Genomic DNA, 12,536 nt, shown 5'->3' with positions numbered 1-12,536 from the left:
CTATCCCACCCCTCCAGGTGGTCACAAAGCAACGAGCTGATCTCCCTGTGCTATGCGGCTATCTATTTTACGTTTGGTAGTGTATATACGCCCATGCCACTCTCTCTTTATCACAACGTACCCTTCCCCCTCCCCATATCCTCAAGTCCATTCTCTAGTAGGTCTGTGTCTTTATTCCTGTCTTACCCCTAGGTTCTTCATGACATTTTGTTTTTTTTCTAAATTCCATATATATGTATTAGCATACGGTATTTGTCTTTCTCTTTCTGACTTACTTCACTCTGTATGACAGACTCTAGGTCCATCCATTTCATTACAAATAGCTCAATTTCGTTACTTTTTATGGCTGAGTAATATTCCATTTGTATATATGTGCCACATCTTCTTTATTCATTCATCCGATTATGGAAACTTAGGTTGTTTCCATCTCCTGGCTATTGTAAATAGAGCTGCAATGAACATTTTGGTACATGATTCTTTTTGAATTATGGTTTTCTCAGGGTATATGCCCAGTAGTGATATTGCTGGGTCATATGGTAGTTCTATTTGTAGTTTTTAAGGAACCTCCATACTGTTCTCCATAGTGGCTGTACCAATTCACATTCCCACCAGCAGTGCAAGAGTGTTCCCTTTTCTCCACATCCTCTCCAGCATTTATTGTTTGTAGATTTTTGATGATGGCCTTTCTGACTGGTGTGAGATGATATCTCATTGTAGTTTTATTTGCATTTCTCTAATAATTAATGATGTTGAGCATTCTTTCATGTGTTTGTTGGCAGTCTGTATATCTTCTTTGGAGAAATGTCTATTTAGGTCTTCTACCCATTTTTGGATTGGGTTGTTTGTTTTTTTGTTATTGAGCTGCATGAGCTGCTTGTAAATTTTGAAGATTAATCCTTTGTCAGTTGCTTCATTTGCAAATATTTTCTCCCATTCTGAGGGTTGTCTTTTGGTCTTCCTTATGGTTTCCTTTGCTGTGCAAAAGCTTTGCAGTTTCATTAGGTCCCATTTGTTTATTTTTGTTTTTATTTCCATTTCTCTAGGAGGTGGGTCAAAAAGGCTCTTGCTGTGATTTATGTCACAGAGTGTTCTCCCTATGTGTTCCTCTAAGAGTTTGATAGTTTCTGGCCTTACATTTAGGTCTTTAATCCATTTTGATCTTCTTTTTGTGTATAGTGTTAGGGAGTGACCTAATCTCATACTTTTACATGTACCTGTCCAGTTTTCCCAGCACCACTTTTTTTTCTTTTTTTTTTTTTTGGCGGTACACAGACCTCTCACTGTTGTGGCCTCTCCCGTTGCAGAGCACAGGCTCCGGACACGCAGGCTCAGCGGCCATGGCTCACAGCCCCAGCCGCTCCGCAGCATGTGGGATCTTCTTGGACCAGGGCACGAACCCGTGTCCCCTGCATCGGCAGGCGGACTCTCAACCGCTGCGCCACCAGGGAAGCCCCCCAGCACCACTTATTGAAGAGGCTGTCCTTTCTCCACTGTACATTTTTGCCTCCTTTATCAAAGATAAGGTGACCGTATGTGTGTGGGTTTATCTCTGGGCTTTCTATCCTGTTCCATTAATCTATATTTCTGTTTTTGTGCCAGTACCATACTGTCTTCATTACTGTAGCTTTGTAGTATAGTCAGAAGTCAGGGAGCCTGATTCCTCCAGCTCCGTTTTTCGTTCTCAAGATTGCTTTGGCTATTCGGGGTCTTTTGTGTTTCCATACAAATTGTGAAATTTTTTGTTCTAGTTCTGTGAAAAATGCCAGTGGTAGTTTGTTAGGGATTGCATTCAATCTGTAGATTGCTTTGGGTAGTAGAGTCATTTTCACAATGTTAATTCTTCCAATACAAAAACATGGTATATCTCTCCATCTATTTGTATCATCTTTAATTTCTTTCATCAGTGTCTTATAATTTTCTGCATACAGGTCTTTTGTCTCCTTAAGTAGGTTTATTCCTAGATATTTTGTTCTTTTTGTTGCAGTGGTTAATGGGAGTGTTTTCTTGATTTCATTTTCAGATTTTTCATCATTAGTATATAGGAATGCCAGAGATTTCTGTGCATTAATTTTGTATCCTGCTACTTTACCGAATTCATTGATTAGCTCTAGTAGTTTTCTGGTAGCATCTTTAGGATTCTCTATATATAGTATCATGTCATCTGCAAACAGTGACAGCTTTACTTCTTCTTTTCCGATTTGGATTCCTTTTATTTCTTTTTCTTCTCTGATTGCTGTGGCTAAAACTTCCAAAACTCTGTTGAATAGGAGTGGTGAGAGTGGGCACCCTTGTCTTGTTCCTGATCTTAGTGGAAATGCTTTCAGTTTTTCACCATTGAGGACAATGTTGGCTGTGGGTCTGTCATATATGGCCTTTATTCTGTTGAGGAAATTTCCCTGTATGCCTACTTTCTGGAGGTTTTTTATCATAAATGGTGTTGAATTTTGTCAAAAGCTTTCTCTGCATCTATTGAGATGACCATATGGTTTTTCTCCTTCAATTTGTTAATACGGTGTATCACATTGATTTATTTGCGTATATTGAAGAATCCTTTCATTCCTGGAATAAAACCCACTTGATCATTGTGTATGATCCTCTTAATGTGCTATTGGATTCTGTTTGCCAGTATTTTGTTGAGGATTTTTGCATCTATGTTCATCAGTGATATTGGCCTGTAGTTTTCTCTCTTTGTGACATCTTTGTCTGGTTTTGGTATCAGGGAGATGGTGGCCTCGTAGAATGAGTTTGGGAGTGTTCCTCCCTCTGCTATATTTTGGAAGAGTTTAAGAAGGATAGGTGTTAGCTCTTCTCTAAATATTTGATAGAATTCGCCTCTAAAGCCATCTGGTCCTGGGGTTTTGTTTGTTGGAAGATTTTTAATCACAGTTTCAACTTCAGTGCTTGTGATTGGTCTGTTCATATTTTCTGTTTCTTCCTGATTCAGGCTTGGCAGGTTGTGCATTTCTAAGAATTTGTCCATTTCTTCCAGGTTGTCCATTTTATTGGCATAGAGTTGCTTGTAGTAATCTATCATGATCTTTTGTATTTCTGCAGTGTCAGTTGTTACTTCTCCTTTTTCATTTCTAATTCTATTGATTTGAGTCTTCTCCCTTTTTTTCTTGATGAGTCTGGCTAATGGTTTATCAATTTTGTTTATCTTCTCAAAGAACCAGCTTTTAGTTTTGTTGATCTTTGCTATCGTTTCCTTCATTTCTTTTTCATTTATTTCTGATCTGATCTTTATGATTTCTTTCCTTCTGCTAACTTTGGGGTTTTTTTGTTCTTCTTTCTCTAATTGCTTTAGGTGCAAGCTTAGGTTATTTATTCGAGATGTTTCCTGTTTCTTAAGATAGGATTGTATTGCTATAAACTTACCTCTTAGAACTGCTTTTGCTGCATCCCATAGGTTTTGCGTCATTGTGTCTCCATTGTCATTTGTTTCTAGGTATTTTTTGATTTCCTCTTTGATTTCTTCAGTGATCACTTCATTATTAAGTAATGTATTGTTTAGCCTCCATGTGTTTGTATTTTTTACAGATCTTTTTCTGTAATTGATATCTAGTCTCATAGTGTTGTGGTCCAAAAAGATACTTGATACAATTTCAATTTTCTTAAATTTACCAAGGCTTGATTTGTGACCCAACATATGATCTATCCTGGAGAATGTTCCATGAGCACTTGAGAAAAATGTGTATTCTCTTGTTTTTGGATGGAATGTCCTATAAATATCAATTAAGTCCATCTTGTTTAATGTATCATTTAAAGCTTGTGTTTCCTTATTTATTTTCATATTGGATGATCTGTCCATGGGTGAAAGTGGGGTGTTAAAGTCCCCTGCTATGAATGTGTTACTGTCGATTTCCCCTGTTAGTATTTGCCTTATGTATTGAGGTGCTCCTATGTTGGGTGCATAAATATTTACAATTGTTATATCTTCTTCTTGGGTCAATCCTTTGACCATTATGTAGTGTCCTTCTTTGTCCTTCTAATAGTCTTTATTTTAAAGTCTACTTTGTCTGATATGAGAATTACTACTCCAGGTTTCTTTTGATTTCCATTTGCATGAAATATCTTTTTCCATCCCCCCACTTTCAGTCTGTATGTGTCTCTAGGTCTGAAGTGGGTCTCTTGTAGACAGCATATATATGGTTCTTGTTCTTGTATCCATTCAGCCAGTCTGTGTCTTTTGGTGGGAGCATTTAATCCATTTACATTTAAGGTAATTATCGATATGTATGTTCCTATTCCCATTTTCTTAATTGTGTTTTGGGTTTGTTATTGTAGGTCTTTTCCTTCTCTTGTGTTTCTTGCCTAGAGAAGGTCCTTTAGCATTTGTTGTAAAGCTGGTTTGGTGGTGCTGAACTCTCTCAGCTTTTGCTTGTCTGTAAAGGTTTTAATTTCTCCATGAAATGTGAATGAGATCCTTGCTGGGTTGAGTAATCTTGGTTGTAGGTTTTTCTCCTTCATAACTTTAAATATGTCCTGCCAGTCCCTTCTGGCTTGCAGAGTTTGTGTTGAAAGATCAGCTGTTAACCTTATGGGGATTCCCTTGTGTGTTATTTGTTGTTTTTCCCTTGCTGCCTTTAATTTGTTTTCTTTGTATTTAATTTTTGACAGTTTGATTAATATGTGTCTTGGTGTGTTTTTCCTTGGATTTATCCTGTATGGGACTCTCTGTGCTTCCTGGACTTGATTAACTATTTCCTTTCCCATATTAGGGAAGTTTTCAACTATAATCTCTCTTTTTTCTTTTTTTTTTTTTTTTTTTTTGCGGTACACGGGCCTCTCACTGCTGTGGCCTCTCCCGTTGCAGAGCACAGGCTCCAGACGCACAGGCTCAGCGGCCATGGCTCATGGGCCCAGCTGCTCTGCAGCATGTGGTGTCTTCCCGGACCAGGGCACGAACCCGTGTCCCCTACATCAGCAGGCAGAAACTATAATCTCTTCAGATATTTTCTCAGTCCCTTTCTTTTTCTCTTCTTCTTCTGGAACCCCTATAATTCGAATGTTTTTAATGTTTTGTGTTTAATGGTGTGTTTTAATGTTGTGTGTTTTTAATGGTGTGTTTAATGTTGTCCCAGAGGTCTCTGAGACTGTCCTCAGTTCTTTTCATTCTTTCTTCTTAATTCTGCTCTGCAGTAGTTATTTCCACTATTTTATCTTCCAGGTCACTTATCCGTTCTTCTGTTTCAGTTATTCTGCTATTGATCCCATCTAGAGTATTTTTAATTTCATTTATTGTGTTGTTCATCATTGCTTGTTTCATCTTTAGTTCTTCTAGTTCCTTGTTAAATGTTTCTTGCATTTTCTCTATTCTATTTCCAAGATTTTAGATCATCTTTACTATCATTATTCTGAATTCTTTTTCAGGTAGACTGCCTATTTCCTCTTCATTTGTTAGGTCTGGTGGGTTTTTATCTTGCTCCTTCATCTGCTGTGTGTTTTTCTGTCTTCTCATTTTGGTTATCTTACTGTGTTTGGGGTCTCCTTTTTGCAGGCTGCAGGTTCGTAGTTCCCATTGTTTTTGGTGTCTTTCGCCAGTGGGTAAGTTTGGTTCAGTGGGTTGTGTAGGCTTCCTGGTGGAGGGGACTAGTGCCTGTGTTCTGGTGGATGAGGCTGGATCTTGTCTTTCTGGTGGGCAGGTCCACATCTGGTGGTGTGTTTTGGAGTGTCTGTGGACTTATGATTTTAGGCAGCCTCTCTGCTAATGGGTGGGGTTGTGTTCCTGCCTTGCTAGTTGTTTGGCATAGGGTGTCCAGCACTGTAGCTTGCTGGTCATTGAGTGAAGCTGGCTGTTGGTGTTGTGATGGAGATCTCTGAGAGATTTTCGCCCTTTGATTTTACACGGAGCTGGGAGGTCTCTTGTAGACCAGTGTCCTGAAGTTGGCTCTCCCACCTCAGAGGCACAGCACTGACTCCTGGCTGCAGCACCAAGAGCCTTTCATCCACACGGCTCAGAATAAAAGGGAGGAAAAGTAGAAAGAAAGAAAGAAAGAGGATAAAAGAAAATAAAGTAAGGTAAAAAAAATAAATTTATTAAAGTAAAATAATAATTATTAAGAAAAAAAATTTTTTTAACTAAAACAAACAAACAAAAAATGGACGGATAGAACCCTAGGACAAATGGTGAAAGCAAAGCTATACAGACAAAATCTCACACAGATGCATACATATACACACTCACAAAAAGAGGAAAAGGGGAAAAAATAATCTTGCTCTCAAAGTCCACCTCCTCAATTTGGGATGATTCGTTGTCTCTTCAGGTATTCCACAGATGCAGGGTACATCAAGTTGATTGTGGAGATTTAATCCGCTGCTCCTGAGGCTGCTGGGAGAGATTTCCCTTTCTCTTCTTTGCTCGCACAGCTCCCGGGGTTCAGCTTTGGATTTGGCCCCGCCTCTGCATGTAGGTCACCGGAGGGCGTCTGTTCGTCACTCAGGCAGGACGGGGTTAAAGGAGCTGCTGATTCGGGGGCTCTGGCGCACTCAGGCCTGCGGGGAGGGAGGGGTACAGAGTGCGGGGCGAGCCTGCAGAGGCAGAGTCCAGCATCACGTTGCACCAGCCTGAGGCGCACCGTGCGTTCTCCTGGGGAAGTTGTCCCTGGATCCCGGGACTCTGGCAGTGGCGGGCTGCACAGGCTCCCCGGAAAGGAGGTGTGGAGAGTGCCCTGTGCTCGCACACAGGCTTCTTGGTGGTGGCAGCAGCAGCCTTAGCATCTCATGCCTGTCTCTGGGGTCCGCGCTGTTAGCTGCGGCTCATGCCCGTCTCTGGAGCTCCTTTAAGCAGCGCTCTTAATACCCTCTCCTTGCGCACCAGGAAACAAAGAGGGAAGAAAAAGTCTCGTGCCTCTTCAGCAGCTCCAGACTTTTCTCCGGACTCCCTCCCAGCTAGCCGTGGCGCACTAACCCCTTCAGGCTGTGTTCACGCCACCAACCCCAGTCCTCTCCCTGCGCTCTGACCGAAGCCCGAGCCTCAGCTCGCAGCCCCGCCCGCCCCGGTGGGTGAGCAGACAAGCCTCTCGGACTGGTGAGTGCCGGTTGGCCCTGACACCCTGTGCGGGAATCTCTCCGCTTTGCCCTCTGCACCCCTGTTGCTGTGCTCTCCTCTGCGGCTTCGAAGCTCCCCCCCTCTGCCACCCGCAGTCTCCGCCAGCAAAGGGGCTTCCTAGTGTGTGGAAACCTTTCCTCCTTCACAGCTCCCTCCCACTGGTGCAGGTCCAGTCCCTATTCTTTTGTCTCTGTTTATTCTTTTTTCTTTTGCCCTACCCAGGTACGTGGGGTGTTTCTTGCCTTTTGGGAGGTCTGAGGTCTTCCGCCAGCGTTCAGTAGGTGTTCTGTAGGAGTTGTTCCACGTGTAGATGTTTTTTTGATGTATCTGTGGGGAGGAAGGTGATCTCCGCGTCTTACTCTTCCGCCATCTTCCCCCTCTCCCCTGAGAGCTATCTATTTTTAAGTAAGAAGATGATGGCAATCTTCTCTTTTAGAGAACTGGTTACTCAATGAATCTTAAAGGTACTCCCCTACTGCCCCCTCTCCTACTACCTCAGTAGATACTTAATCTTTCTGTAGAGAACTGCAGTAAACATACTTGTATGGGGCAAAAAGGTATCTTACCCCAAGTATTTGCAGCAGCAGTTTAATGCTTCCTCATTTGGATATTTTGACTTGTTTACAGTATATGTATTTCTATTTCTTTCATGGCTCAAGTTGTTCACATTACCTAATATAATGTTAGTTCACATCAGTGGATGTCTGTATTTTCAGACATCATCTGACATTTCCTCTCTCAATGTTATGATGCTTAATATTTTCTGATAGAAACCATTTCTCAGGGACTTTGCGTTTGATGACTATGTTTTTGCAACACTAAATGAATGGATCAACAGAACTTTATTTGATCTCAATTTACCATAGGTTAGAGCAGAACAAGTTTTTTGTGTATCATCTTATACATATAGTCCTTATATAATATTTTATTTGCTTATATAGCTAATAGAAAGTTTGGTAGTAACTCACTTAACACATATTGAATGAGAACTGTGCTGGGTCCTGAAATACAGAGATGCATGCAATACACAGGTGCTTATACTCCATGTCTCTGTGACTGAAACAATACTGAATGCTGACTAAATCAGGTATCATTTTCCTTGGGCACACAAGGAGACATTTAAACCTTCCCTTGCAGTTAGGTGAAGCCATGTAACTGGATTCTTCAAAATTTTGTGGGCAGAAGTAATAATGTGTCACCTCCAGGCCTGGCCATAAAACTCTGCTCCTCTTCTCCAACTACCAGTTAGAATGCAGAGGGGCCAGTGGAAGGACCTGAGCCCTAGACCATGTGGAGCCACTGTATGGAGAGGAGCTGACAGTCCAGAATCACCCCTTTCCTATGAATTAACATACAAGATCAGACTAGCAAAATGCATAGCAAGGCTATGAACTAATTCATATTCCTTAAATTTTGTTTTTATATTTTCCAGTGTAGAAAAAATTATATACATTGATATGTCTTTTTATTCTAATAAAAATGTTTTAAACAAACATTCAATTTAATTTTAACAACATAACCAGTCTCAGATTGATCTAGTCCCTAATAAATAAGATAAAACCAAAAAAGAACACTCAGGTGAAAAATTATGAATCAATAAACTGCTTCAACTGCTGACAGAACATCACTTCCAAAACTAGAGTTTAAGAGAAATCAAGGGGCTTCCCTGGTGGTGCAGTGGTTAAGAATCCGCCTGCCAATGCAGGGGACACGGGTTCAAACCCTGGTCCGGGAAGATCCCACATGCTGTGGAGCAACTAAGCCCATGCGCCACAACTACTGAGCCTGCGCGCTAGAGCCTGCGAGCCACAACTACTGAGCCCGCGTGCCACAACTACTGAAGCCCGAGTGCCTAGAGCTCGTGCACCGCAACAAGAGAAACCACTGCATTGAGAAGCCCATGCACCGCAATGAACAGTAGCCCTCACTCACCACAACTAGAGAAAGCCCGCGTGCAACATCACAGACCCAATGCGGCCAAAAATAAATAAATAAATTGTATATATATATAAAAGAGAAATCAACACTTTGCAGCAGATTCACTCATTTTAATCTCACTAGAGAAAGAAAAAATTTCTCATGCTTTAAAATAGTGTTATTTCCTCAGTAAATGAATTATAAATTTATTAATTATTTTGATGCTGTCACTGGGTAGGAATTTATATATCATTAAAGTAGTAAAGGCCACTAAAAGGCATGAATTACACTGACTTTATGTAGTAGTATTAGGGGCTGACAAACTTTTGACTTAAAGTAGAACACACAACATGAGTGTTAAGAGTTTTAAGTTTTATTCAGGGTCTTGCTGAGGACTATAGCCAGGAGCAGCCTCTCAGCAGCGCTGAAGAAACTGGTCTGAAGAGGTAGAGAGGAGTCAGCCAGAATTTTTTGCATAGGAAATACGTGTAGTCATGCATACATCCTGGCAAAAGATTACTACTACAGTAGTTACAGTGAACAGATATATTTTTTTTTATGTATAGCTGATTCACTCTATTATACAGCAGAAACCAACACAACAATGTAAAGCAATTATACTCCAATAAAGATGTTTTTTAAAAAAAAGCAAAAAAAGAAAGAAAGAAACTCCCTGAGATTGGGAACCAGCAAACAGCAGACATAATTTCAGGAGAAGCAGTTTGGTCACAAGATAACTTTTCCCCGTGAGCCTTTTATTCCCTCTGAAATCGTCTGGTCACAGGAGAGAGGGCGTCTGGAGAGCTCCGCTCTCGGACTCACCACCACGGGTCTGGCTGGGCCAATGGAGCCTTCCTGCAGGACTGGACCCAGGCTGCAGACAGTGTCCCAGAGCAGTGCCCTGGACAGCCCAGTGCTGATGCCCGTGCTCCGTCCCTGGGCACCGACCGGAGTGAGCGTGCCAACCGGGGTGGAGGGAGGGGCCGTAAGTGTCTATACAACTGAGACAGTCCTGACCCCCCAGGGGTGCTGTGAGCCGCACCTTAATCTGGTCAATGTTGTCACCAGATAACTCTTGAATATGCTTGAGACTGTGTGTCACGCCAGAGGGTCTGAAAAACGTGATGCTGGCTGGAATGCCCTGCTGGGAATAGTAGCTGTTGATGTTCCCCTGGATTCCTGGGTGTGGGATCATCTGGTAGACGGTTAAGCTCTCCCCGGGAATCCCTTTGTCCTTGAGCATTTTCGGCAGGATTTCTCTTTTGAGGGTTCCACAGAGAAACAGAAGAGGCAGTGCTGACGACTCCCTAGAACAAATGCACTCTGCAAGCTTTTCTGCATTTCCACAGTTTTCTCCTTCTGTATGCAGGCCAATTTTATTCACTAGAGAAGCAGTAGCATTTCCCACCACATACACTGACTTAGCATTCCATTTTTCTTTCAGAGACTTTCTCCAGACTTCGGTTTTATTGTCTTTCTTCAAACACAGTTACACTGCTTCCACTGCTCTGGGGCTGGTAAAAATGGGGCCCCCGTAACCTTCAGGGTGAGACAGCTTCTCCGAAAAACCGGGAAGAGACAAAAACTCAAATGATAAAACAGGGATCAAAGTGGCTTCAAGTCCATATAATCCTAATTCCCTGATGTAGGGATCCTGGCCACAGTCATCCTCCTTAGGGTCTTCCAGTAAAAGAACCTTCATTATTGCCTGGCAGTCTTTACAGGGTGCTTGTCTGGCTGGTGAGGCACTCAGCAGGCACCCAGTCGGGGGCGAAATCTCAAGGTTCCTACCAGCAGGCAGCGAGGCTGCGGGAGCAACCAGCAGGGAGGGCGGCCCCCTCACCGCGTGGCCGGCGCTGCCATGGCGACGGCCCTCCCTGGGCCCCAAGCACCAGCACTTGCGCCGGGGGTCGCAGAGCCCCAGCCACACTCAGCTGGAGCTCACGCATGCGCACCAACACCCCGAACAGATAAGATTACTACTACAGTAGTCACAGTAAACAGATATCTTAAGTTAATGATTTTAGGGCTTTTCTATGTATGGGAAGATGCAAGAATCTGGGGTAATTTAAATTCTTCCTGAGATATACATCTAACTATCTAAGGGCCTGTTTAGCCAAAGAACAGAGTGCCTTATCCTGTTTCTTCATCCTGAATACATCTCAAGGTGTACTGTCAGTGGGCAACTGCAGTGGGTTGTGACTTAACCCTTGTATAACTGGTTGGTGAATGATGCTTTTTGTATTTTGTTTTTGTTGTTCACAATACAGAAGATAACCTCCCAAAGACCTAATTGAAGAAGATGATACATTTATTTTAACAGAAACTTAGTATATACTATGATATTTTGAGTTGGTACAAGTTGAGATTCCAATTGTTTTATGTATATATAAAATGCATAATTTATAACATGTTAATTTAATTTCTATGTCTATATTTTGACCAGGTATTGCATATATTAATGACCTTTGTAAGGAAGTATATATACACACCTCTTAGAAGATTTGCATAAATTTGAGGTGTCACCTGAAAGTGTCATGGTACAAGTTTGGCCTTGTACTTAAATTGACAACTATTGCTTCTTAAAGGGAAGTGATCAGTCAATATCTTTTTTTAATCATTTGGAAACTGGAAAGAAAGCAGTTACTTTCTAAAAAACACAGTACGTGACATAATGGAGCCTGGAGTTTCATGAGATTAGGAGAGAGGCACCCAACTTGAACCTGGCCTACCAGGAGAAGTTTCCTAAAGGACTTGAAATTAAAAGAGACCTGAAAGTGAGGAGTTGGCCTGGTGGAGGAGATAAATAGTTACCCTAGTGTAAGAAGCAGGACACACAAGGAAGAAAGGCAGAAGGGGCAGGGTTCAGGGGAGAGAGAGAGAGAAAGTTGCACTTACAGGGCATGGGAAGAGAGAAATGAAGCTGGAGAAAAAGTGGGGTCAGATCATAAGAACCATGTATGTCATGGTAAAGAGTTAGGACTTTAAACGAAATAATACCATTTGCAGCAACATGGATGCAATGAGAGATTATCATACTAAGTGAAGTAAGTCAGAAGGAGAAAGACAAATACCATATGATATCACTTATGTGTGGAATCTAAAATATGACACAAGTGAACCTATTGATAAAGCATAAACAGTCTCACAGACATAGAGAACAGACTTGTGATTGCCAAGGAGCAGGAGGAGGGGAGGGATGGACTGGGAGTTTGGGGTTAGTAGAAGCAAACTATTACATATAGAATGGATGGACAACAAGGTCCTACTGTATAGCACAGGGAACGATATTCACTGTCCCGGGATAAACCATAATGAAAAAGAATATAAAAAATATAACTGAGTCACTTTGCTGTACAGCAGGAATTAACACAACATTGTAAATCAACTACACTTCGTTAAAAAAAAAAAAAAAAAAAAAAGAGGACTTTATTCTGATGCCAGGGGAATGATTTTTAACTTTTAAGCAAGAAGTGATGTTATCAGATTTGCATTTTAGCAATCACTTTAGCTGTCCACATCCCTCATTTTTAGCCCATTAGATAAAAAAATACTGATCAATACTGAAATG

General features: G+C 41.6%; 1 pseudogene; it reads right to left on the bottom strand.

Annotated features, from left to right (window-relative positions):
- Positions 1-9,743: 9,743 nt before the first annotated feature.
- On the bottom strand, positions 9,744-10,688 carry LOC132434261 (uroporphyrinogen-III synthase pseudogene; annotated as a pseudogene).
- Positions 10,689-12,536: the final 1,848 nt, after the last annotated feature.

The sequence above is a fragment of the Delphinus delphis genome, chromosome 11 (genome assembly GCF_949987515.2).
Source record: "Delphinus delphis chromosome 11, mDelDel1.2, whole genome shotgun sequence".
Classification (NCBI taxonomy): Eukaryota; Metazoa; Chordata; class Mammalia; order Artiodactyla; family Delphinidae; genus Delphinus; species Delphinus delphis.
Note: the sequence above shows the minus strand (reverse complement) of the source record. Positions and strands in the feature narration are given on the sequence as shown.